This window comes from Anomaloglossus baeobatrachus, chromosome 3 (assembly GCF_048569485.1).
Source record: "Anomaloglossus baeobatrachus isolate aAnoBae1 chromosome 3, aAnoBae1.hap1, whole genome shotgun sequence".
Taxonomy (NCBI): domain Eukaryota; kingdom Metazoa; phylum Chordata; class Amphibia; order Anura; family Aromobatidae; genus Anomaloglossus; species Anomaloglossus baeobatrachus.
The window spans coordinates 427,479,483-427,506,457 of record NC_134355.1 but is presented as its reverse complement, the minus strand read 5'-3'; the positions used below and the strand labels follow the sequence as shown (position 1 = coordinate 427,506,457).

The 26,975-nt window shown below is 53.4% G+C and overlaps 1 protein-coding gene across 1 annotated transcript in view; it reads right to left on the bottom strand.

Moving 5' to 3' along the window:
* Nucleotides 1–26,975, bottom strand: part of ABCC5 (ATP binding cassette subfamily C member 5) — a 209,198-nt gene that overhangs the window by 14,461 nt on the left and 167,762 nt on the right. The gene's annotated exons all lie outside the window — the stretch shown is intronic.

Genomic DNA, 26,975 nt, shown 5'->3' with positions numbered 1-26,975 from the left:
CTTATCAGTTAGTGTGAAAGTAGTAGGAGAAGTAACCTAAAAATGAATATAAACTGGCCCATCAGAAACACTTAAAGGGAACCAATCACCAGGATTTTTCTATATAACCCAAAGCCAGTGCAATACTGGCACTATCAGGCTGATTCTCTACATACCTTTAGTTTTCAGCGAGGATGTATAGGTTTTGAAACACAAGAAAGTAAAGTTTGTAAAATCATCAGCTTGTTGAGTGACAGCAGCTGAGGATCAGCTAATAGCTGGGGTAGTATTCATAGTTATCCCCTCCCCCTGTTATTTATGCTAATTCTATTATATAATCGATTTAGTTTGTGACTAACAGGACCTGTGCTGATGTCATACCCATGTGACTAGAAGAGGTGGGGCCTCAGCCAGCAGAAAAATGTTACTTTCTGGAATCAGCTGTTGGCTGAGGCCCCGCCCCTTCTGGTCACATGGGTATGACATCAGCACAGGTCCTGTTAGTCACAAACTAAATTGATTCTACAATAGAATTAGCATAAATTGATTCTACAATAGAATTAGCATAATTACTTGTATTAGCGATGGATTGGATCACGTTTCATCTGTCGTTTGACGGATCAGTCGAAAATTGTCCGTCGGACGGAGACAACAGACAAAGTAACGTTTTTTTGTCTATGTCGAAAAAACGGACAGCAACGGATCCGGAGCCATCCGTCAAATGGTAGAATGGAAGCCTATGGGTGGAGGATTTGTCGGAATCAGTCAAATGACGGTATCCGGCGACTGATTCCGTTTTTTTTAAACTGAGCATACTCCAATTATTATTTAGCCCCCCGCTAGTCAGATCCGTCGAAAAACGGATCCGTCGCATCAGTTTCTCCACAATCTGTGACGGATCCGTCAATCCATTGAGAAAACTGATTGTGACCGACAGCAAAAAACTGATCTGTGAAAGGGGCCTAAGAGACTTGAAGACTCTCGCAGCATGCTGAAGATAGGAGCCTTGAAACCAGTGTGATCTGGGTAGGAAAAGAATGAAATCCTTCAGTTGCATAGCATGACTATGTACTAGAACCACAAAGGTTAGTATTGAGGTAGCAATTATATCAGAACACCACTACTAAGACTACTCTCATAAAAATATTTTATTAGATATCATAAATATTAAAACAGAACAATAGTCATGTTCTTATTTCTTCAAAACATTTAAGATCACATAGACATACATATAACGTGCAGGTGTCAACCAAGGTTAAACCCACGCCTGAGCGCGGCCTCAGAAAGTGGTTGATATAGAGGAGGACAGAATATAGTTGTTACTAAGTCACTGTCAGGCTGATACTGGTTGAATGTTTACTGTATCTTCCTTATGGCTAGTGGATAAATGTCCTAACTACCATTGAACTTCTCTATACTTGAGGTATACGTGCGCCTCACTGTCCTTACCGACCTCTAGCGGGGGTAACCACCACCAAAACAAAGTGATAAAGTGCATAGACAGAACCATAGACAAACAGGTACAAAAATGCGTTAGATGTCCAGGGTTCTTATGTTAGGTATAGTTTCCCTAATATAAATTTGCTGGATTGGTTAGGTAAGAGCCTGGAGTACCATTTAGCTTATGGACCTCCCAGCTTCCCGACACGTTTCACCCCCCCTAACGCAGTAAAAGGGGATCATCAGGGGATATGAATGAGTCACTTCTTAGAAAGGACACAGGGGAAAAAAGTGGTCCTCTTATTCAGGAAATGATGCCTGTTCCCTTTTCATATAGAGTTATAGTGAGAGGACTATTTCATGTCCGGGATGGTTTAAGGTTATCAGAGTCTAGTCCCTGGATATGGGCGTGGTTGTATATACACTCGCTATCTGCCAAGAGGACTGGCACACAAACTGCTCTATAGAACTGTTAGATAAGACTATACATCTCCCTGAGAATCAGAGTGGAGGCAATAACCTGCCTAATTGTAAACAAGTGTATATACAACCACGCCCATATCCAGGGACTAGACTCTGATAACCTTAAACCATCCCGGACATGAAATAGTCCTCTCACTATAACGCTATATGAAAAGGGAACAGGCATCATTTCCTGAATAAGAGGACCCCTTTTTTTCCCCTGTGTCCTTTCTAAGAAGTGACTCATTCATATCCCCTGATGATCCCCTTTTACTGCGTTAGGGGGGGGTGAAACGCGTCGGGAAGCTGGGGGGTCCATAAGCTAAGTGGTACTCCAGGCTCTTACCTAACAAATCCAGCAAATTTATATTAGGGAAACTATACCTAATATAAGAACCCTGGACGTCTAACGCATTTTTGTACCTGTTTGTCTATGGTTCTGTCTATGTACTTTATCACTTTGTTTTGGTGGTGGTTACCCCCGCTAGAGGTCGGTAAGGACAGTGAGGCGCACGTATACCTCAAGTACAGAGAAGTTCAATGGTAGTTAGGACATTTATCCACTAGCCATAAGGAAGATACAGTAAACATTCAACCAGTATCAGCCTGACAGTGACTTAGTAACAACTATATTCTGTCCTCCTCTATACCAACCACTTTCTGAGGCCGCGCTCAGGCGAGGGTTTAACCTTGGTTGACACCTGCACGTTATATGTATGTCTATGTGATCTTAAATGTTTTGAAGAAATAAGAACATGACAATTGTTCTGTTTTAATATTTATGATATCTGATAAAATATTTTTATGAGAGTAGTCTTAGTAGTGGTGTTCTGATAGCATGACTATGCCATTGACTTTTACCTCAGAAGAACACTGGGGAGGTGTCTAAGTGGAAGGGTACCAGCATGAGCAGCATGAGCCAACAAGAGACTCTTGGTGATCCAGAAAAAAACGTATTTTTGTGTACTCACCGTAAAATCGTTTTCTCTTAGCCATCATTGGGGGACACAGGACCATGGGTGTTATGCTGCCTATCCATAGGAGGACACTAAGTAGATGCAAAAGCATAGCTCCTCCTGTGCAGTATACACCCCCTGGCCGGGCCAGGCAAGCTCAGTTTTAGTACACAAGCAGTAGGAGAAAAAGCCAGTAAAAACTTATCTCAACATAGGAACATGAGAAAAAAAAAAGAGTCATATAACCAAATAAGGTACTGAGGGAACCAAGGCCCAACAGGGCAACAGGGTGGGTGCTGTGTCCCCCAATGATGGCTAAGAGAAAACGATTTTACGGTGAGTACACAAAAATCTGTTTTTCTCTGACGCCTCATTGGGGGACACAGGACCATGGGACGTCCTAAAGCAGTCCATGGGTGGGAAAAATAAAAACAAGACAACACAACCCAAGGACTAGGAACCAGTCCCAGACAGCCTGGAGCACCTACTGAGAGAAGGTGCTCTACTTCCGTTTGCAGAATTGTCCTACGCAGGTTTGCCTCAGCTGAAACCTGGGTATGGACTCTGTAATGCTTTGAAACGTATGTAGGCTAGACCAGGTCGCAGCCTTACACACCTGTTCCACTGAAGCCTGATGCCGAATGGCCCACGAAGCGCCAACTGCTCGTGTGGAATGAGCCCGCAGCCCACTAGGAATAGCCTTGAGTTGCAAGCGGTAGACTTCCTGGATCGCAGACCGAATCCAGCGAGCCAGCGTCGCCTTTGAAGCTGCCTGTCCCTTTTTAGGCCCCTCAGGAATGACGAACAAAGAGTCCGTTTTCCTAAAGAGGGCTGTCCTGGATATGTAATATCTGAGAGCTCTGACGAGGTCTAATGAATGCAGAGACCTTTCCACCCTATGAACTGGGTGTGGACAAAAGGAAGGCAGAACAATGTCCTCGTTCAAATTAAACGGGGTAAGAACCTTTGGAAGAAAATCCGGAAGGGGGCGCAGAACCACCTTGTCCTGGTGAAAGATCAGAAAAGGCTTGCGGCAAGAGAGTGCTGCCAGCTCCGAAACCCGTCTGATGGACGTAATTGCCACCAGGAATGTTACCTTCCAGGACAGAAGAGCAAGGGAGGATTCCTTGAGAGGTTCAAAGGGAGACCTATGGAGACCGTCCAGAACGAGATTGAGGTCCCATGGGTCCAGCGGCCGTTTGTACGGGGGAACTAGATGGGAAACGCCCTGGAGGAAGGTCTTGACTTGCGGTTTTTGAGCCAGGCGGCATTGGTAGAAGATTGAGAGCGCTGAGATCTGTCCTTTAAGGGAACTGAGAGCCAACCCCGCTTGCAAGCCAGACTGTAGAAAGTCGAGAATTCTGGGGATGGCCAGAGGCATAGGCTGCACATTAGTTTCCCTGCACCATGAAAGGAAGATTTTCCACGTACGGTGGTAAATGTGGGATGAAGCAGGCTTTCGGGCGCTAATCATGGTGGAGATAACCGCGGGGGAGAATCACGTTCTTGTTAATACCCAGGTCTCAATGGCCATGCCGTCAGCTTCAGGGCTCTGGAGTTCTGATGGGAAATGGGCCCTTGGGTCAGCAAGTCTGGGATGTCTGGAAGGCGCCACGGTACGTCTGCGAGCATTTGTACTAATTCGGCGTACCAGGCGCGCCTGGGCCAGTCCGGTGCTATCAGTATCACTGGGACTCCCTCTGCCTTGATCTTCCTGATTACCCGCGGCAGCAGGGGTAGAGGTGGAAATATGTAAGGCAGGCGGAAGTAGTGCCAGGAGAAGACTAGAGCATCCGCGCCATGGTCTGTGGGTTGCGTGACCTGGCTATGAACGCGGGTACCTTTGCATTCAACCTTGAAGCCATTAGATCCATGTCTGGTGTGCCCCAGCGAGTGCAGATGTGTAGAAACACATCTGGGTGGAGAGACCATTCTCCGGCGGCCAGGCCTTGGCGACTTAGAAAGTCTGCTGCCCAGTTCTCTACCCCCAGTATGTGTACCGCTGATATCACTGACCCCGTCGATTCGGCCCAGCTGAGGATCTTGTGGGCCTCGAGATAAGCCGCTTTGCTGCGGGTGCCCCCCTGCCGATTGATATAGGCTACAGCTGTCGCATTGTCCGATTGGACTCGAATCTGACGACCCGCTAGCAGAGGGCAGAACGCCCTGAGCGCAAGGAAGATTGCGCGGATTTCCAGGATGTTTATGGGTAGGGAAGACTCCTGGGGCGACCAACGTCCTTGAGCAGTGTGGTGCCGGTACACTGCTCCCCAGCCTAGGAGGCTGGCGTCCGTGGTCAGGACCAGCCAGTTCACTGGGAGAAAAGATCTCCCCTTCGATAGGGATGAGGACCGAAGCCACCACCAGAGTGCGTACCTGACTGAAGGCGTCAGGTGAAGATGTTTGTCCAGGGAGAAGGGGCTCTTGTCCCAGGCCGCTAGAAGGGCTAGCTGCAGTGGGCGGAGGTGCAGTTGAGCAAAGGGTACTGCTTCCATAGCTGCCACCATCCTGCCGAGCACCTTCATGCTGAATCGAATGGAGCGAGATGGAGGACGTAGAAGGCAGCGTACCGCTCGTTGAAGAGCGATCACCTTGTCCAGGGGGAGGTAAATCGAGCCCCGACGGGTGTCCAGGGACATGCCCAGGAAGGTGATGGATCGTGATGGGATCGGGGATGATTTGTCTAGATTCACTAGCCACCCTAAGCGGGATAGTGTGTCCACAGTGATCTGTACGCTGGTTGAGCAGTCGCGGAAGGAGGGAGCCTTGATGAGGAGGTCGTCCAAGTAAGGGAGAACGACTACTCCCCTGGCGTGAAGGACGCTCATGGCGGCCGCCATGACTTTGGTGAAGAACCTTGGTGCAGTGGCAAGGCCGAAGGGTAGAGCTACGAATTGAAAGTGGGAGTCCTGAACTGCGAAGCGGAGGAACTTTTGGTGATCTGGGGCGATGGGTATGTGCAGGTACGCGTCCTTGATGTCTATGGAGGCGAGGAATTCCCCTTCGACCATGGATGCAATAATGGACCTTAGGGACTCCATTCTGAATCTCCGTACGTGCACATTCAGGTGTTTGAGGTCCAGGATGGGTCGAACTGACCCATCCTTTTTGGGGACCACAAAGAGGTTGGAATAAAAACCTCTGAACTTCTCGTCGTCCGGGACAGGTATTATCACTCCTGCTGTTTGGAACGAGTGGATTGCTGAGAAAAAAGCTTTGCGTCGTTTTCGAGTCTTTGGGGGGGTTGAGAGAAAGAACAGACTCGGGGGTCGGGTCCAAAATTCTATGTGGTAACCGGAAGACACAAGGTCTCGCACCCATTTGTCGTCTGTGGCGGCAGCCCAGATGTGTTGAAAGAGCCGCAGTCGACCTCCTACAATGAGTGTGTCTTCCGGGGCGCCAAAGGAGTCATGAGGAAGGAAAATGTCGTGGACGAGTCTTCCTAGTCCTGGACTGTTTTGGTCTGGGCTGCCATGACAAAGTGGGTTTTGGGGAGAGCTGAGAAGGTCGGTCCCTGCGTAGTCCGCGGCTGGTGACGGGGACAGCACGGGATGTCGACCACCCAAATGAGTTCCAAAAGGAGCGGAACGAGGACTGTGGACGTCTGGTGAAGGTCGTCCTGGACTTCAGCTTGGGGAGGGAGGTACTCTTTCCTACCGTGGCATCAGAAATGAGCTTGTCCAGCCGTTCGCCAAACAATCGGTCTGGAAAAAAGGGATGGCCCGTGAGAGACTTCTTGGAGGCAGAGTCCGCTCGCCATTGTCGGAGCCAGAGAGCTCTACGAATGGCTATGGTATTTGAGGTGGCAAACGCTGCGCAGGTAGCAGCGTCCATGGAGGCCTGCATGAGGTACTCCGCCGCAGCGGCAATTTGAGCTGTTACCTCTGTGAAGGTATGAGTGAACTGGGATTCCTCAAGCGAAGTGTTAAGGGATTCTGCCCAGACCGAGATCGCCTTTGCGACCCACACAGAGGCAAAGGAGGGCGAGAGAGAGGAACCCGCAGCCTCAAAAGCAGAGCGGGCGAGGTGCTCCACCTGTCTGTCTGTGGGGTCCTTGATGGAGGAACCATCGGGCAGAAACAGGAGCGTCATTGTGGCAAGGCGGGAGACCGGGGGGGGGTCGACCAAGGGCGGATCGGCCCAGCCCTTAGGGGCAGGTGAGGCAAAAGGGTACCGGGACTCCATGAATTTTCGGTTACCGAAGCGCCTGTCAGGCTTCTCCCTTTGCTTTGTGAGGATATCCTGAAACTCTGGGTGATCAGCGAAAACCTTTTGGAGTTTTCTTGCCCTCTTAAAGGAGACCGCATGGTCAGTGGTAGTTGATGGGGGATCTTCCACATGCAGAGTTTGGTTGATTGCTGCTATAAGGGAGTCTATTGCAGTTGTGATCATCTGGGGAGGATGAAACCAAGGAATCCTCTTGGTACAAACAGCATTCTCCCTCCTCCAGCTCTTCAGAAGCCGTGGAGCGTGTGGGAGAGCCCTGGGGGTCAAGAGAGAGTGCTGGGGACACCCGGCCGTGTGCTCTTATCCTGATCCCTGCAACCGGTGAAGCATGTGTCCTGATTACCTCAGAAGGATCCTCCATAGGGGTATCCTCAGGCTGCGTTCCGTCCAGGGGCTTAGAAGGGTGTGGAGGACGACATTGAATAGCCAGAACCAAGTTCTGTGACAGTTTTTCCATGGATTGGGACAGAAACTGTGCCCATTCCAGTGGGCTGAGAGCCATAGGCTCTGGGCTGACCGTGGCGGCGGTGGTGGCGAGGGGGTCTTGGGGGCTATAGGGGCACAGGAACCACAGAGAGAAGAGGTGTGTTTACGTGGTAGCTCAGCGTGGCAGGCAGTGCAGGCTGAGTAATAGACTATGTGAGCCTTAGCGCTCTTAGTGCCCTTAGAATTCTGCATGTTCCTGATAGGAGTATACCAGGAGGGGGAGCAATGGTCAGCAGAGCTACAAGTGAAGCAAGTACCTCACCAGAATCAGCCGATGGCCTTGCGTCCTCAGGAAGGAGTAAGCTTGTGGAGATCTTCGCACGCTTTCCTGGGGGGGCTTATCGCAGCCGCGGGGGGCGGGGCTTAGCGCTAAAAGAGCGCCAAGAATAAGTCAGTGTGCCCCCCCTGCTGTCGGTAGCAAAAAACGGCGGGAAGGGAGCTTCTGTGACATCTCCCTCCAGTCAGCACACAGCTTGTCACCGAAGGATAATCTCTGCTCTGGAAAATTGGTGTCTGTGGGACCCGTCGTCCGGTAAGATGCAGCCCAGGATCCAGCGTCGCAGGAGGGGGTACATGGAGGCAGCACTCCGTGTTCCCGCCCGTTGATGGTATTGGGAGATCGGTCCCAAAAGGAAACCGTCGCCCTCAAAAAATAACAAAACCTTGAAAGATGTGCCTCCTACAGACACTAAGCTAAAACTGAGGTTGCCTGGCCCGGCCAGGGGGTGTATACTCCAGAGGAGGAGCTATGCTTTTGCATCTACTTAGTGTCCTCCTATAGATAGGCAGCATAACACCCATGGTCAGGGCTGTATTTTGCCTTCATGCTGCCCTAGGCACTTTAAGTGGTCGCGCCCCTTAGTGACAACGTAAAACTGAGTTTTCGCACACGACATCTGTTTAAGGCAGATCTACTCTGTAAAACACTTGAAAAAGTATCAATAAGAAACGAACCCCCCCCCCCCCCAATGGGAATCACCACAGGCACATCAAAACATAGCATGAGTATAAAATATTCCCACCACACCGTCCCCACTTATATACTGTGACTGTGACACTGCCCCTAATAAACACCACACTGCCCTCCCTTATAAACTGCTGTATATGCACCACACCTTCCTCGATTATGAAATATGATCTGTACATTGTGAGGAGGGAGCAGCATGATGTGAGGACAATGTCCCATGCATGCTGCCCCCTCCTCACAATGTCCCTTGCATGCTGCCCCCTCCTCACAATGTCCCATGCATGCTGCCCCCTCCTCACAATGTCCCATGAATGCTGCCCCCTCCTCACAATGTCCCATGAATGCTGCCCCCTCCTCACAATGTCCCATGCATGCTGCCCCCTCCTCACAATGTCCCATGAATGCTGCCCCCTCCTCACAATGTCCCATGAATGCTGCCCCCTCCTCACAATGTCCCATGCATGCTGCCCCCTCCTCACAATGTCCCATGCATGCTGCTCCCTCCTCACAATGTCCCTTGCATGCTGCCCCCTCCTCACAATGTCCCTTGCATGCTGCCCCCTCCTCACAATGTCCCATGCATGCTGCCCCCTCCTCACAATGTCCCATGCATGCTGCCCCCTCCTCACAATGTCTCATGCATGCTGTCCCTCTCCATGAGCTCCTAATGCTGCCTTCCTCTTTTCCATAATGAGACCTTCATGTTGCCCCACTCATGCTAAGACCACCACACTAACGCTTATGCTGAGACCCCTCCCACACACACTACCTCACTCTTGATATTGACTCCCCTACATTGCTCCACTCCATACTGATCCCACACATGCTGCCCCTTCTTCACAATGAGCTCCCAATGCTGCCCCCTCTTATTCTGAGTCCTTACACTCCCCCCACCCAATCGATTTTGTCATTGCACTATCCCTCATCCCTTGTCCTCTGTCTCTAGCATTAGCCCCTCTCTCCCACTCCCCCAACATCAGCCTCTCTCCCCCAGCATCAGCCTCTATCTTCCCTCAGCATCAGCCTCTCTCCCCCAGCATCAGCCTCTATCTTCCCTCAGCATCAGCCTCTCTTCCCCAGTCTCAGCCTTTGCCTCCCCCCAGCCTCAGCCTGCCCCAGTCTCCGCCTCAGCCTCCCTCCAGCCTCCCTCCAGTCTCAGCCTCAGCCTCCCTCAAGTCTCAGCCTCAGCCTCCCTCCAGTCTCAGCCTCAGCCTCCCTCCAGCCTCCCCCCAGTCTCTGCCTCTGCCTCCCTCCAGCCTCCCCCCAGTCTCTGCCTCTGCCTCCCTCCAGCCTCCCCCCAGTCTCAGCCTCAGCCTCCCTCCAGTCTCAGCCTCAGCCTCCCTCCAGCCTCCCCCAGTCTCAGCCTCTGCCTCCCTCCAGCCTCCCCACAGTCTCAGCCTCTGCCTCCCTCCAGTCTCAGCCTCTGCCTCCCTCCAACCTCCCCCCAGTCTCAGCCTCTGCCTCCCTCCAGCCTCCCCCCAGTCTCTGCCTCTGCCTCCCTCCAGCCTCCCCCCAGTCTCTGCCTCTGCCTCCCTCCAGCCTCCCCCCAGTCTCTGCCTCTGCCTCCCTCCAGCCTCCCCCTCCCTCCAGCCTCCCCCCAGTCTCTGCCTCTGCCTCCCTCCAGCCTCCCCCCAGTCTCTGCCTCTGCCTCCCTCCAGCCTCCCCCCGGTCTCTGCCTCTGCCTCCCTCCAGTCTCCCCCCAGTCTCTGCCTCCCTCCAGCCTCCCCCCAGTCTCTGCCTCTGCCTCCCTCCAGCCTCCCCCAGTCTCAGCCTCTGCCTCCCTCCAGCCTCCCCACAGTCTCAGCCTCTGCCTCCCTCCAGTCTCCCCCCAGTCTCAGCCTCTGCCTCCCTCCAGTCTCAGCCTCTGCCTCCCTCCAGTCTCAGCCTCTGCCTCCCTCCAGTCTCAGCCTCTGCCTCCCTCCAGTCTCAGCCTCTGCCTCCCTCCAGTCTCTGCCTCTGCCTCCCTCCAGCCTCCCCCCAGTCTCTGCCTTTGCCTCCCTCCAGCCTCCCCCCAGTCTCAGCCTCTGCCTCCCTCCAGCCTCCCCCCAGTCTCTGCCTCTGCCTCCCTCCAGTCTCAGCCTCTGCCTCTCTCCAGCCTCCCCCCAGTCTCAGCCTCTGCCTCCCTCCAGCCTCCCCCCAGTCTCAGCCTCTGCCTCCCTCCAGCCTCCCCCCAGTCTCTGCCTCTGCCTCCCTCCAGCCTCCCCCAGTCTCAGCTTCTGCCTCCCTCCAGCCTCCCCACAGTCTCAGCCTCTGCCTCCCTCCAGTCTCCCCCCAGTCTCAGCCTCTGCCTCCCTCCAGTCTCAGCCTCTGCCTCCCTCCAGTCTCTGCCTCTGCCTCCCTCCAGCCTCCCCCCCAGTCTCTGCCTCTGCCTCCATCCAGCCTCCCCCCAGTCTCAGCCTCTGCCTCCCTCCCGCCAGTCTCTGCCTCCCTCCAGCCTCCCCCCAGTCTCTGCCTCTGCCTCCCTCCAGCCTCCCCACAGTCTCTGCCTCCCTCCAGCCTCCCCCCAGTCTCTGCCTCTGCCTCCATCCAGCCTCCCCCCAGTCTCAGCCTCTGCCTCTCTCCAGCCTCCCCCCAGTTTCAGCCTCTGCCTCCCTCCAGTCTCTGCCTCTGCCTCCCTCCAGCCTCCCCCCCAGTCTCTGCCTCTGCCTCCCTCCAGCCTCCCCCCAGTCTCAGCCTCTGCCTCCCTCCAGCCTCCCGCCAGTCTCTGCCTCCCTCCAGCCTCCCCCCAGTCTCTGCCTCTGCCTCCCTCCAGCCTCCCCACAGTCTCTGCCTCTGTCTCCCTCCAGTCTCCCCCCAGTCTCAGGCTCTGCCTCCCTCCAGCCTCCCCCCAGTCTCTGCCTCTGCCTCCCTCCAGCCTCCCCCCAGTCTCAGCCTCTGCCTCTCTCCAGCCTCCCCCCAGTTTCAGCCTCTGCCTCCCTCCAGCCTCCCCCCAGTCTCTGCCTCCCTCCAGCCTCCCCCCCAGTCTCTGCCTCTGCCTCCCTCCAGCCTCCCCCCAGTCTCAGCCTCTGCCTCCCTCCAGCCTCCCGCCAGTCTCTGCCTCCCTCCAGCCTCCCCCCAGTCTCTGCCTCTGCCTCCCTCCAGCCTCCCCACAGTCTCTGCCTCCCTCCAGCCTCCCCCCAGTCTCTGCCTCTGCCTCCATCCAGCCTCCCCCCAGTCTCAGCCTCTGCCTCTCTCCAGCCTCCCCCCAGTTTCAGCCTCTGCCTCCCTCCAGTCTCTGCCTCTGCCTCCCTCCAGCCTCCCCCCCAGTCTCTGCCTCTGCCTCCCTCCAGCCTCCCCCCAGTCTCAGCCTCTGCCTCCCTCCAGCCTCCCGCCAGTCTCTGCCTCCCTCCAGCCTCCCCCCAGTCTCTGCCTCTGCCTCCCTCCAGCCTCCCCACAGTCTCTGCCTCTGTCTCCCTCCAGTCTCCCCCCAGTCTCAGGCTCTGCCTCCCTCCAGCCTCCCCCCAGTCTCTGCCTCTGCCTCCCTCCAGCCTCCCCCCAGTCTCAGCCTCTGCCTCTCTCCAGCCTCCCCCCAGTTTCAGCCTCTGCCTCCCTCCAGCCTCCCCCCAGTCTCAGCCTCTGCCTCTCTCCAGTCTCAGCCTCTGCCTCCCTCCAGCCTCCCCCCAGTCTCAGCCACTGCCTCCCTCCAGTCTCAGCCTCTGCCTCCCCCCAGTCTCAGCCTCTGCCTCCCTCCAGCCTCCCCCCAGTCTCAGCCTCTGCCTCCCTCCAGCCTCCCCCCAGTCTCAGCCTCTGCCTCCCTCCAGTATCTGCCTTTGCCGCCTCCCCCCCCGCATGCGCAGATCTCCGGTCTGCATTAGAGACACTCCCACGCTCCTTATGAATCCACTTACCTGCTCCAGTGCCCGCCGCCATCTTCCTGGCTCACGTGAGTATCCTCTTCTGACACCGGCTTCCATCACGTCCTCCGCGGCGTCCTGCTGTGAGCTCTGCATGTGACGTCCACACAGCAGTGGACGCAGCACAGAGGAAGGAGCTGATTGGTGCACGCCTGTGACCCCGGAAGTGCAGGCGCCGGCAGTTCCGGGGTCAATCAGCTCCCTGTGCTCGGCGGCCACAAAAAAAAAATGTAAAAAAAAAAAAAATTTTTTTTTTTTTTTGCTGCCAGAAGGTGCCGCCCCTCACAATCTGCCGCCCTAGGCACCGGACCACGGGTGCCTAATGGTAAATACGGCCCTGCCCATGGTCCTGTGTCCCCCAATGAGGCGTCAGAGAAAGATAGGAGAGCAGAGGGAAAGTTCAAGTCAGTGAAACGGAAACAGCTGCAGGTTCCCTGGAGCTTATCCCGATAGCAAGGCTCCATCCTGGAAGGTTAAGAGGGACACACCAGCCAGTAAGCTTGAAAGAAGGGAATTTTGTTTACTTACCGTAAATTCCTTTTCTTCTAGCTCCAATTGGGAGACCCAGACAGTGGGTGTATAGCTACTGCCTCTGGAGGCCGCACAAAGAACTACACTTAAAAGTGTAAGGCCCCTCCCCTTCTGGCTATACACCCTCCCGTAGGAGTACGGATTCCTCAGTTTTAGTACCAAAGCAAGAAGGAGGAAAGCCAATAACAGTTTCAAAAACAAATTCAATCCGATAACAAGATCGGAGAACTTAAGAAACAACATGAACAACATGTGCACCCGAAAAACGAAACCCTAAGAACAAATAGGGCGGGTGCTGGGTCTCCCAATTGGAGCTAGAAGAAAAGGAATTTACGGTAAGTAAACAAAATTCCCTTCTTCTTTTTCGCTCCTAATTGGGAGACCCAGACAGTGGGACGTCCAAAAGCAGTCCCTGGGTGGGTAAAAAGATACCACATGAACGGGCTGTCAGACAGCCTCTTCCTACAGGTGGGCCACCGCCGCCTGAAGGACCTGTCTACCTAGGCTGGCATCTGCCGAAGCGTAGGTATGCACTTGATAGTGTTTGGTAAACGTGTGCAGACTCGACCAGGTAGCCGCCTGGCACACTTGCTGAGCCGTAGCCTGATGCCGCAATGCCCAGGACGCACCCACGGCTCTGGTAGAATGGGCCTTCAGTCCAGATGGAATCGGAAGCCCAGCAGAACGGTATGTGTGAAGAATTGGTTCCTTGATCCACCGCGCCAGGGTGGATTTGGAAGCTTGCGATCCCTTATGCTGACCAGCGACTAGGACAAAGAGCGCATCAGAACGGCGTAGAGACGCCGTGCGAGAAATGTAAATCCTGAGTGCTCTCACCAGGTCCAACAGATGTAAACCCTTTTCAAATTGGTGAACTGGATGCGGACACAAAGATGGCAAAGTGATATCCTGATTGAGATGAAAGGAAGAAACCACCTTGGGAGAAAACTCTGGAATTGGACGCAGTACTACCTTGTCTTGGTGAAACACCAAGAAGGGAGATTTGCAAGATAACGCCGCTAGCTCGGACACTCTTCGAAGAGACGTGACCGCCACAAGAAAAACTACTTTTTGTGAAAGCCGAGAAAGGGAAACCTCTTTCAAAGGCTCGAAAGGCGGCTTCTGGAGAGCAATGAGAACCTTGTTCAGATCCCAGGGTTCCAATGGCCGTCTGTAAGGAGGAACAATATGACGAACTCCTTGGAGAAACGTGCGTACTTTAGAAAGCCGTGCCAAGCGCTTCTGAAAGAATACGGATAGCGCGGAGACTTGACCCTTAAGAGAGCTAAGCGACAAACCTTTTTCCAACCCAGACTGCAGGAAGGAAAGAAAAATTGGCAATGCAAATGGCCAGGGAGAAAACCCTTGAGCCAAGCACCACGCTAAGAATATCTTCCACGTCCTGTGATAGATCTTAGCTGAGGATGGTTTTCTAGCCTGTCTCATTGTGGCAACAACTTCATGAGATAAACCTGAGGCCGCTAGGATCCAGGACTCAATGGCCACACAGTCAGGTTCAGGGCCGCAGAATTCAGATGGAAAAACGGCCCTTGAGACAGCAAATCTGGACGGTCTGGTAGTGTCCACGGTTGGCCTACCGTGAGATGCCACAGATCCGGGTACCAAGACCTTCTTGGCCAATCTGGAGCGACGAGTATGGCTCGATGGCAGTCGGACCTGATTTTCCGGAGAACTCTGGGTAACAATGCTAGAGGTGGGAACACATAGGGGAGTCGGAATTGCGACCAATCCTGAACCAAGGCGTCTGCCGCCAGTGCTCGGTGATCGTGAGACCGTGCCATGAAAACTGGGACCTTGTTGTTGTGCCGTGACGCCATCAGATCGACGTCCGGCGTCCCCCAGCGGCAACAGATCTGCTGAAACACGTCCGGGTGAAGGGACCATTCTCCTGCGTCCATGCCCTGGCGACTGAGAAACTCTGCTTCCCAGTTTTCCACGCCTGGGATGTGAACTGCGGATATGGTGGACGCTCTGCTTTCCACCCACGTCAAAATCCGCTGGACTTCTTGAAAAGCTTGGCGACTGCGTGTTCCCCCTTGGTGGTTGATGTACGCCACCGCCGTGGAATTGTCCGACTGAATCCGAATCTGCTTGCCTTCCAGCCATTGTTGGAAGGCTCGCAGGGCAAGATAGATTGCTCTGATTTCCAGAACATTGATCTGCAGGGTGGACTCTTCCTGAGTCCACGTCCCCTGAGCCCTGTGGTGGAGAAACACCGCTCCCCACCCTGATAGGCTCGCATCCGTCGTGACCACTGCCCAGGACGGGGGAAGGAACGACTTTCCCTGTGACAATGAGGTGGGGAGAAGCCACCAACGCAGAGAGTCCTTGGCAGTCTGAGAGAGGGAGACAGTCCTGTCGAGGGACGTCGATTTCCCATCCCATTGGCGTAGAATGTCCCATTGTAGAGGGCGCAGATGAAACTGCGCGAACGGGACTGCCTCCATTGCTGCTACCATCTTTCCTAGGAAATGCATGAGGCGCCTCAGTGAGTGCGACTGGCTCTGAAGGAGAGATTGCACTCCAGTCCGTAGCGAGCACTGCTTGTCCAGTGGAAGCTTCACTATCGCTGAGAGAGTATGGAACTCCATGCCAAGATAAGTCAGAGATTGGGTCGGGGTTAGATGAGACTTTGGAAAGTTGATAATCCACCCGAAACTCTGGAGAGTGTCTAGTGCCACCTTCAGACTGTGCTGGCATGCCTCTTGAGAGGGTGCCTTTATAAGCAGGTCGTCTAGATACGGGATGACCGAGTGACCCTGCGAGTGCAGAACAGCTACTACTGCTGCCATGACTTTGGTGAAGACCCGGGGGGCTGTTGCCAGACCGAAAGGTAACGCTACGAACTGCAGGTGTTCGTCGTGTATGACGAAGCGTAGGAAACGCTGATGCTCTGGTGCAATCGGCACGTGGAGATACGCATCTTTGATATCTATTGATGCTAGAAAATCTCCTTGAGACATTGAGGCTATGACGGAGCGTAGGGATTCCATCCGGAACCTCCTGACTTTTACGTGTCTGTTGAGCAACTTTAGATCCAGGACGGGTCGATACGATCCGTCCTTTTTTGGGACCACAAACAGATTGGAGTAAAAACCGTGACCTTGTTCCTGAAGAGGGACGGAGGTCACCACTCCTTCCGCCTTTAGAGCGGCCACCGCCTGCAACAGAGCATCGGCTCGGTCTGGTGGTGGAGAAGTTCTGAAGAAACGAGTTGGCGGACGAGAACTGAACTCTATCCTGTACCCGTGAGACAGAATATCCCTCACCCAACGGTCTTTGACGCGTGACAGCCAAATGTCGCCAAAGTGGGAAAGCCTCCCACCGACCGCGGGTGTGGGAATCGGAGACTGCAAGTCAGGAGGACGCCGTCTTGGCAACGGTTCCTCCGGCTGTCCTTTTTGGGCGTGACTGAGACCTCCAAGAATCTAAGCGTCTCTGGTCTTTTTGAGTCTTTTTTGACGAGGCGAATTGGGACCTGCCCGGTCCTCGAAAGGACCGATAACCAGACTGACCCTTCCTCTGTTGGGGTTTGTTTTGTCTGTGTTGCGGTAAGGATGAGTCCTTACCCTTGGAGTGTTTGATGATTTCATCCAAACGCTCTCCAAACAATCGGTCACGAGAAAAAGGCAAATTGGTTAAGCACTTCTTGGAATGAGAATCTGCTTTCCAATGTCTCAACCACAGGGCCCTACGCAAAACAACGGAGTTGGCTGACGCCACTGCCGTGCGGCTTGTAGCGTCAAGAACAGCATTAATCGCGTACGACGCGAATGCCGCCATTTGCGAGGTCAATGGTGCTACCTGCGGGGCAAATGCACGTGTGACTGAGTCGACTTGCGCAAGCCCGGCTGAGATAGCTTGGAGTGCCCATACGGCCGCAAAAGATGGCGCTAACGACGCTCCAATCGCTTCATAGATGGATTTCAGCCAGAGCTCCATCTGCCTGTCAGTGGCATCTTTAAGTGCCGCTCCATCTTCAACTGCAACCAAGGATCTAGCTGCAAGCCTGGAAATTGGAGGATCCACTTTTGGACACTGGGTCCAACCCTTGACCACCTCAGGGGGAAAAGGATAGCGTGTATCTTTAAGCCGTTTAGAAAAACGCCTTTCAGGATAAGCGTGGGGTTTCTGGATTGCGTCTCTAAAGTCAGCGTGGTCCAGAAAAGTGCTTAATGTACGCTTAGGGTATCTGAAATGGATTCTCTCGTGCTGCGAAGCTGACTCCTCTACAAGAGGAGCTGGTGGGGAAATATTTAACATCTTATTGATGTTAAATATAAGATCATTAACTATGGCGTCGCCATCTGGTGTATCTAGATTGAGAGCGGTCCCAGGATCAGAATCCTGATCAGTTACGTCCGCCTCATCACCCATAGATTCATCTCGCTGGGATCCTGACCATTGAGATGAATGTGAAGGCCCGTCATAGCGAGCCCGCTTAGGCTGCCCGGGGCCATCGTCCGAGTCAGAGTCTTCACCCTGAGGTGTATGTGCCCGTCCCGGAGCTTGGAGGTAATTCAGCTGAGGGGGACCAGGGGGCAATGATTGCACAGTGTCCGTGGCCTGAAGTACAGGCCTAGCTCGCAATGTGTCAAGAATTTGTGACATAGTGAGAGACATTCTGTCAGCAAAAGCTGCAAACTCAGTTCCTGTCACCTGGACAGCATTCACAGGTGGTACACCCTGGGTCACGTCCAGCAGAGGTCCCGACTGTGCAAGCGCCGCAGGGGCCGAGCACTGCACACAATGGGGGTCCGTGGAGCCTGCCGGTAGAAAAGTCCCACCTGCGGTGCAGGAAGCATATAATGTCTGTGCCTTGGCACCCTTGCGTTTTACGGACGACATGCTGCTGGCTCTCTGCAATGTGAGAGAGTCTATAGCCAAAGGGCGACCAGCGCTATGCAATACAAAGTATTTGTAGAAACAAAATACTAAGAATACTACTGGCACAAGAGGGGGTGAGCCCTGAGGGCTGCTTACCGCCCGCTGAATAGCGGGTAAGAGGCGCAGAATTCCTTGTCTGGGTCTCCCCGGCTCCCCTCTGCAGCTCAGCGTGTCAGCAGGAATGGCTGCCGGCGTCTGTGGAGAGGGGCGGTCCGTGGGAGTTCCTAAACAAAAGTGCGGGAAACAGTGTCCCCTCTGTGCCGATTGTGAGGGCTGGAGTATGTAAAAACGACTCCAGCCCTCGGCGCTGATGCACTGACCAGCGTCCCGCCCCTCTCCTGACTGGCAGGTCTGGGGGCGGGAACGAACGGAAGCAGGCCGCAAAAGCCGGGGACTCGAGTTATCAGCGCGGCCGCCGTAAAAGCGCGGCCCGCGCTGAAGTCCCCGGCGCACCACAAGTGCCAGCCGCGCCGCAGTCCCAGCGGCCGGCGCGACCGATTCCCAGAAGTGTGCCTGCTTCAGCGAAGCTGAATGAGGCCATGGCACAAGCGCCGCAGCGCTGATGTCCCCGGCGCACTACAACACCCAGCATGCTGCGGTGTGAGCGCCAAATGCACGGGGACACAGAGTACCTTGAGGAAGCAGGGCCATGTCCCTGATGTACTCCGCTCCATCCAGCATCTTCTCCAGGGGCTGTAGATGGAGCACGGTCTCAGTGCCTGGAGACCAGTAAATCCCACTTCACCCAGAGCCCTGTAAAAAGGGATGGGGAAGGAATCAGCATGTGGGCTCCTGCCGCCGTACCCGCAATGGGTACCTCAACCTTACAAACACCTCCGACATACAGTGGGGTGAGAAGGGAGCATGCTGGGAGCCCTGTATGGGCCCTCTTTTCTTCCATCCGACATAGTCAGCAGCTGCTGCTGACTAAAAACAATGGAGCTATGCGTGCGTGTCTGACCTCCTGCGCACAAAGCTAAAACTGAGGAATCCGTACTCCTACGGGAGGGTGTATAGCCAGAAGGGGAGGGGCCTTACACTTTTAAGTGTAGTTCTTTGTGCGGCCTCCAGAGGCAGTAGCTATACACCCACTGTCTGGGTCTCCCAATTAGGAGCGAAAAAGAAATCACGATGGGAAAGATGGTACCATACTAACAACGGATAAAGACGGAATGTAAGTGAAGAAATCTAAGAGGCTTAAGTATCCAGCAACATGTGTAAGAGAACAGGAAAAGAGACGACACTGGTGAAGAAACTTGTCTGTTTTGGTCCCAAACAGGCTCTGAAAAAAATAAGGCAACAGATCCTCTGAATGTAGAGCCGGATATCTTGACATGATCTTCAGCACAACAAATTACCACAATGATGTAAAAAAACTGTCAACAGCTGTAAGAAAAAATCAACTGAGCTACTTGGCTCACATAGAAGATCTGCTCCAGGTAGTCTGACAACACGTAGAAGGGACCCCGGAGGATACCTGTCACAGGAAACTGGACGGGCAGAGACAGCTCTATCAACATGACCAACAGAGAAAGCTGGGGATGCAGGCTGAACCGATGAACCACAGGGACAGACTTAGCTGGGGATTCCATATGCTGGTATGGTTTATCTGGTTGAGAAATATTGAAAAATGATATCATTCTTGAAAGAGAAGTGGGTCCGCTTTCCTGATGTACAGGAGCGAGTTCCTGCATTGTAGGAGTCGATACCTTGTTTGTAACCTGTGAAGGACATTATGTGATCCAATCTCTGTAACAAAAAAGAGATAAGTACTGACTAACAGGCAAAGGGGCTGAGACAATGACATTGCTCGAGGCCACTTGGACCGTGCTGCAATCAGCCCTGTGATTCATAGTAAATGATGGATCAGAGACACTGGGTAGTGTAACAAACAACCGTGTGGTTTGTGGTTGAATATAGAACTGACTCACAGGATAGTGGACAAAGCGCTTGTACCCGGAGGAGAGCGCGTTGACATGTGGTACTTGATAGAGGGCAGGTCTGTTTCACTGTATGGCGGACAGAATCCTTGGACCGCTGCTGCGATTAGACATGTGGTTCATGGGAGATGGCGGGTCTGACTCAACGGATAGTGGACAGAGGAAAAGAACCGTTGGTGTGAACGGCTACATGGCACGTAGGAGATGATGCCATGAAGCACTGTGGGTGGTGGACAGAATATCAAGCGCATGTCGGCAGAAAAACACTCCATGCGGTGGTCAGGGTGTGGATTCCATGGTCGAATCTAACAGAAATAAATGGGATAGTGGCCCATGAGGGAAGGTATGAACTCACCTTCTGTGCTAGAAGGGAGACAGTGCAGGAGCGAGAGACATCTAGGAAGGCTCATGGGATACCCTATATGTGAACTAAAGACACTGTCCAGGAATCTGCCCCAGACAAACAACAATGCAATTAACCACCTAGGGAGGGGATAATATGGTGCACTCTTACTGTGGGCACAGGAGGGCTCCAGGTGAGATTACGTTATGTGTAGTAAAAACCGGGTAGAGGGGCGAGGCAAGCAGGGGGAAAATTTCTTATAGACAGAAACAATAGCAGGTAAATCATGCAGGAAAGGGAGAGAGCGCAGCTGAGGGCAAACAAACTTTTAGCCCAGGTTGTTGAGTCTGTGCCTCTTAAGTCCTGCTGGAGGCTGCGAACGGCCCCAGGATGGTAAACCAGGACTGGAGGCTAGGCAATTCAGTGGAGCATCATGTGGCGCTGGTGTCTAAAATAATGGCACAATAAGCCCGCACACGTATGATTGATAAAGTTTCTGGGGGCATGTCTACCTGGAGCAACAGGCCTTGATAAAAGCCGGGGAGTATATTTGGAAGAGTGGCTAGCGGCAGAACAAGGGAGGGATGGTGGTAGTGGCTTTGCCCGGAAAAAAATGGGACTAAGTCCCAGGGAAAAGGACAGCAGGGAAAGATTAAAAACTTCTGTTGGAAACCCCTCCTCTCTCTATGTACTACATATAAAAAAAGAGAATTTTGTTACTTACCGTAAATTCTTTTTCTTATAGTTCCGTCATGGGAGACCCAAACCATGGGTGTATAGCTTCTGCCTCCGGAGGACACACAAAGTACTACACTCAAAAGTGTAGCTCTTCCCTCCTAGCATATACACCCCCTGCTAGCCAGTCCTAGCCAGTTTAGTGCAAAAGCTGAAGGAGGACATCCACCCACAAGTAGAGACAGAGTAAAACCCGGAACAACCGGAACCTCTGTCTGCAACAACAACAGCCGGTGAAGACACACGGAACAAGAAACCTGCCAACAGGCAATAGGGAGGGTGCTGGGTCTCCCATGACGGAACTATAAGAAAAAGAATTTACGGTAAGTAACAAAATTCTCTTTTTCTTTATCGTTCCTATGGGAGACCCAAACCATGGGACGTTCTAAAGCAGTCCATGGGTGGGAAATAAACAGACAACTGAGAAGTAGGCGAAACCTAACTTCACAAATGGGCGACAGCCGCCTGAAAAAAGCGTCTGCCCAAGCCCGCGTCTGCCGAAGCATGAGCCTGCATTGGGTAGTGCTTCGAAAAGGTATGCAGACTAATCCAAGTGGCAGTCTGACAGACCTGGTGAGCCGTAGCCTGGTGCTTGAAAGCCCAAGAGGCACCGACAGCTCTGGTCAAGTGTGCCCTGATCCCAGGCGGGGAAGGCACTTGAGTACACTGGTAGGCATCGGAAATGGCCGACCTAAGACGAACCAGGGTCGGCGTAGATGCCGAGAGACCGCTACGCTGACTAGTGGTCAGCACCAGAGAGAGGTGCACCGCCTAATAACAGCGGTGCGAGACACAAAGATCCGGAGCGCCCGCACCAGATCCAGGATATGCAACGCTTTTTCAAAGCGATGAACAGGAGCCGGACAAAAGGAAGGCAGGGAAAATGCCCCGGTTAAGGTGGAAGCAGCAACCACCTTAGGGAGAAAGTCCGGAGTCGGACGGAGACCACCTTGTCTTGATGAAAAACCAAAAAAGGGGGTGACTCAGAAGAGAGTGCAGCCAAACCAGAGACTCTCTTGAGGGAAATTATGGCCACTAGAAAGACCACTTTCTGTGAAAAACGAAACAAAGAAACCTCCCTGAGAGGCTCAAAGGGGGGTTTCCGGAAACCGTGAGGACCGGATTAGGGTCCCAGGGCTCCATAGGCCGCCGGTAAGGCGGAATAATGTGAGATGCGCCCTTGAAGGAGCGCACCTGAGCCAGCCGGATGATACGCCGCTGGCACACACTGACAGAGCCAAGAGCTGTCCCTTAAAGAGGGATAGTCCTAAGCTGTAGACCGGACTGTAGAAGGGACAGGAGGGTCGGCAAGGCCAAAAGGCCAAGGACACTTCGGAGCTCGAGTCATAGTGGAGATGACTTCAGGAGGGATACCAGAAGTCGTCAAGATCCAGGACTCAAAAGCCACGCCGTCAATCTGAGAATCCAGAATTCTGGCGGAAAAAAACCGGACCCTTTGAGAGAAGGTCTGGACGGTCCGGAAGATGCCATGGCAACACTACGGACAGATGGAGCAGGTCAGGGTACTAAGTATGAGAATGACCCGACGGCCCTCCTTACTGATCTTGCGCAGGATTCTGGGCAAGAGCTAGAGGGTGAAACACGTAAGACAGACGAAGCTGGGACCAAACATGCACCAGTGCGTCTGCCGCAAAAACCTGAGGATCGTGGACCGCGGATGGACAGCTGAGATAATCTGCCTCGCAGTCTTCACGTCTGGGATGTGGGCTGCGGATATGGTGGACTAGGAGTCCTTCGTCCACTGAAGAATGCGTTGAGCCTCCAACATTACCAGGCGGCTGAGTGTGCCGCCCTGGAGGTTGATGTAGGTAAACGCTGTCACGTTGTCTGACTGGACTCGAATGTGCCCAGCTGCCAACAGATGGTGAAAGGCTTAGAGAGCTAGAAACACAGCTCTGATTTCCAGCACATTGATCCAGAGGGCTGATTCGGACAGAGTCCAAGCGCCCTGCGCTCCGTGGTGGAGAAACACTGCTCCCCAGTCGGATGGACTAGTATCCTGGTGAGGATCACCCGGGACGGGGCCAAGAAGGAGCGTCCCTGAGACAGAGTGGCCGAAGCCACCACTGAAACGAGCCCCTGGTCTGTGGCGAAGCCACCACCCCGTGGAAGGAGGAAGTTCGCTTGTTCCAACAGCGGAAAATATCCAGTCTCCGGGGAGGAGAAACTGGACAAGGGAATCGCTTCCATTGACGCCACCATATGATCCAGTACCCGTATTCGGTGCTTGATTGAACGACGTCGACCGCCAGCAGAGGGACTACTGTTTGACTAAGGGCAGCTTCACAAGTGCCGACAGAGTCTCGAATTGCGTCCCTGGGTACGTGAACTTCTGGATCGAAGTCAGAGTGGTCTTGGACAGAATGACAAGCCACCCGAATTGGTTAGCGTAGCGAGAGTGAGCGAGGCACTCTGCTAAGAGTCTGCACTGGATGAAGCCCCGACAAGAAGGCCGTTCAGGGCAAAAGATCACTGCCAACCTCTAGGGGTGCAGGACCCTAATCACAGCTGCCCCAACCTTGAGAGTACTCGAGGGGCCGTGGCTAATTCCAAGGGAAGAGCCACGAATTGGACCACTCCGATTGCAAAACGTAGCCAACGCTGGTGAGAAGCTGCGATGGCACATGCAGATAGACATCTCTGATGTCGATGGATGCTAGGGAATGTCCTTGGGTTATCAATTGATCCGGTGAAAACACCCGGAACAAGACCGAGACTCCATGTGAAAACGCCGCACCTGAACATGCTTGAAAAGCTTGAGATCCAGGTCGGAAGTACCTGCCCTCTACGGGGACTAGGAATAGATTTAAGCAGAATCTCAGAACCGTTCCCAATTGGGAACCGGTACAATTACTCCATTGGCCTGCAAGAATGCCACGGCCTGTGAGAAGGCGGCGGCCTTGGAACAGGGGGGAGTTGACAGAAAAAATCTGTTTGGCGGGTGGATAGAAATCTATCCTGTAGCCATGGAGAAGTAATCCCGCCCCCACTGATCGGAGACGTGTTAAAATCATACGTCGCCAAAGTGGAAGAGCCTGCCTCCGACCAAGGACGTTGTTGGCGTGGCCAGATAGCCCGGAGGAAGCTGACTTAGTGGCAGCATCTCCTGCGGTTTCTGAAGAGGCGGCTTCGAGCGCCATTTGGGTTTTACGATCCTTGGCCGAACTAGTGGACGAGGCCGAGGGCTTAAAAAACGCTCAGATGGAGGAACGCAAGAACGAAAACCTCCGCTGATTCCTGCCCTGGACAGGTTTCCTGATTTGGGATTATGGCATGGAAGAACTCTTCCCGCCAAAAGCTTCCTTAACAATTTCATCCAGTTGTTTTCGAAAGACTGGTCCCAACAAAAGGGAGCCCAGCAAGGAACTTCTATAGAAGCATCTGCCTTCCACTTCCGAAGCCACAGGAGCCTGCGGATAGCGAGGAAAGTAGCCGAGGCCACCGCGGTGCGGTGAGAGTCTCCAGCATGGCAGACATGGCATAGGATGAAAAGGCTGAATCTGGAAGTTCAGGCAACCATTTCGGGCATAGAGTCCCTGTGAGGGAACGCATCTCCTCTAGAGAAGCATAGGAGGCTACGAAAGCCCGCACTGCTATAAAGCTGAGGAGAACGAAGCTCCTGCCGCTCCTAAACAGATTTGGCCAGAAGGACAACCTGGTGGACAGCAAAACTATAAATGAGGAGCCATCAGCCACTGATATAACGGCCCGGGCTGAGCCACCCTTGGTGAATGAGCCCACTCCTTAACCACCACTGGTGGAAAGGGAAACAGTCATCAGAACCACGCTTCATGGGAAGCGTCTGTCAGAGCAGACTCTGGGCTTGGTCACAGAGGCCTGAAAAACTGGAGTGGTTAAGGAACACGCTCCTTGTTCTCTTAGGCAAGGTAACTCCGGCGGATTAAGGTCCAGTACAAAAGTAATGTACAGTGGGATCCCTATAGAGGTGCCGTCAGCCACTGATACAACTATCCGGGCTGAAAGTCTAGACACCGGAGGGACCACCCTTGGCGAATTAGCTCACTCCTTGACCACCACTGGTGGGAGGGAGAAACAGTCATCAGAACTCCGCTTTGGGGTCTGACAGGACAGGCTGTGGGCCTGGACACAGTGGGCTGAAAACTAGAGTGGTAAGGAACACACTCCTTGTTCTGTTTAAGGTATACTGATGCCTTTCTGCCAGCGGGGAGTGCTCCCCTGATACAGGCGGATGGAAGTCCAGTACAAGTATAATGGACGCAATCCCATCATTAGCATCTGCGTCACCTTCGGACAGATCAATGGTACATAAAGTAGCGTCCGAGCCCCTGGTAGGGACATCCTCCTCGTCCAGTGAGTCAGCTCGTGAATCAGAGCTGCGGGACGGGGAAGGACCGGGGACCCTGCGTCTCCATTTTAGGAGGACGGGGTCTGAGACCAGAAGGAGAGTCCTCCGTGAGCTTTGCTGAGCGAGTAGCAGCAGAAACACCCTGAGAAGGGGGCTAATGCATGCTCCGCAGAGTCCGGGACAGTCATCCCCTGGAAAGAGCGGATTCTGCCCAAACCGGGGGTTCAGCCACCGAAGCCGGAGCAGCTGGAGGGACTACTGATGAGCCTCCAGGCTGACTCTGCGTCTCCTGTGTCTATGTGCTCGGTACAGGCCGTACGAGTCTTCATACAGTGTAAAATAAACACAGCCCTGCAGCCTTGCTCTGATGTGAGACATGCTGCAGAGGTGGGGGCTCTGACCAGAGTGGCCCCCAGCAGAGTATATAACAGATAAAATAAGCAGCTGCACAAACCGGAGGTTGTGGCTGCTAGGCCGTTTAATAGACATTTTTGTGCCCCCAGTCCCTCAGCCCAGGCCCCCACTTGTCACAATGTGGAATCTCTGTGCCTATGCAGGCACAGAGAACGCTGAGAAAATGGCGACCGGAGCGAGGAGAGGGGGCGGGGCCTACTCTGAGAGCGGCAAATGAGGTAGACAGGGGAGGGAATCCTTCCTCAGTGAGGAGTGTCCCTTCCCTGTGCTGCACAGCCGCTGGGCGGAGCCATCCTGTCTCTCTGCGTGACTGACAAGCAGAGGCAGTGGAAACCGAAACTAGGCCTCAGGCGAAGCCGGGGCCTAGATTTAAACATGCGGCCGGCGTGCAGGCACCATCGGCGCGGTTCTCCAGTGAAAACTGGAGAACCGGCCGGAAATGTTAACACAAACATAAAACACACTCTCCCCACAAAATAAAGTATAAAGGACCCCTGGAAAGACCACTTTCTGTGGTAATAACGTCTCATGTACTTAGCTTGTGAGACGCAGGTGCCAGGTCCCTGGGGGATAAGCGCTCCGTCCGACAGGATCCTGAACAGGGCTGTGGATGGAGACCGGTCTCCTGCAAAGCAGTGAGAACCGTGTTGGCTCCCACTTCAAACCAGAGCCTCTCAGAGGGTGTTGAAGGAGCGCGGCATGTGAAGGCTCCAGCCTTGGAAAATCAACCTTAACAGCACCGCCGACACAGTGGGGTGAGAAGGGACATGCCGGGAGTCCAGACTGGACCCGCTTTGCTTCCAAATCTTTGATCCAAAGAAAAAAATCAAAAATCAAAAATCAGAGAATGCATGTGTGTGTGACCTCCTGAAACACAAAGCATTGAACTGGCTAGGACTGGCTAGCAGGGGGTGTATATGCTAGGAGGGAGGAGCTACACGTTTGAGTGTAGTACTTTGTGTGTCCTCCGGAGGCAGAAGCTATACACCCATGGTTTGGGTCTCCCATAGGAACGATAAAGAAGAAGGGAATTTTGTTACTTACCGTAAATTCCTTTTCTTCTAGCTCCTATTGGGAGACCCAGACGATTGGGTGTATAGCTACTGCCTCCGGAGGCCACACAAAGCATTACACTAAAAAGTGTAAGGCCCCTCCCCTTCTGGCTATACACCCCCAGTGGGATCACTGGCTCACCAGTTTTAGTGCAAAAGCAAGAAGGAGGAAAGCCAATAACTGGTTTAAACAAATTCACTCCGAGTAACATCGGAGAACTGAAAAACCGTTCAACATGAACAACATGTGTACCCGAAACAACCCAAAAATCCCGAAGGACAACAGGGCGGGTGCTGGGTCTCCCAATAGGAGCTAGAAGAAAAGGAATTTACGGTAAGTAACAAAATTCCCTT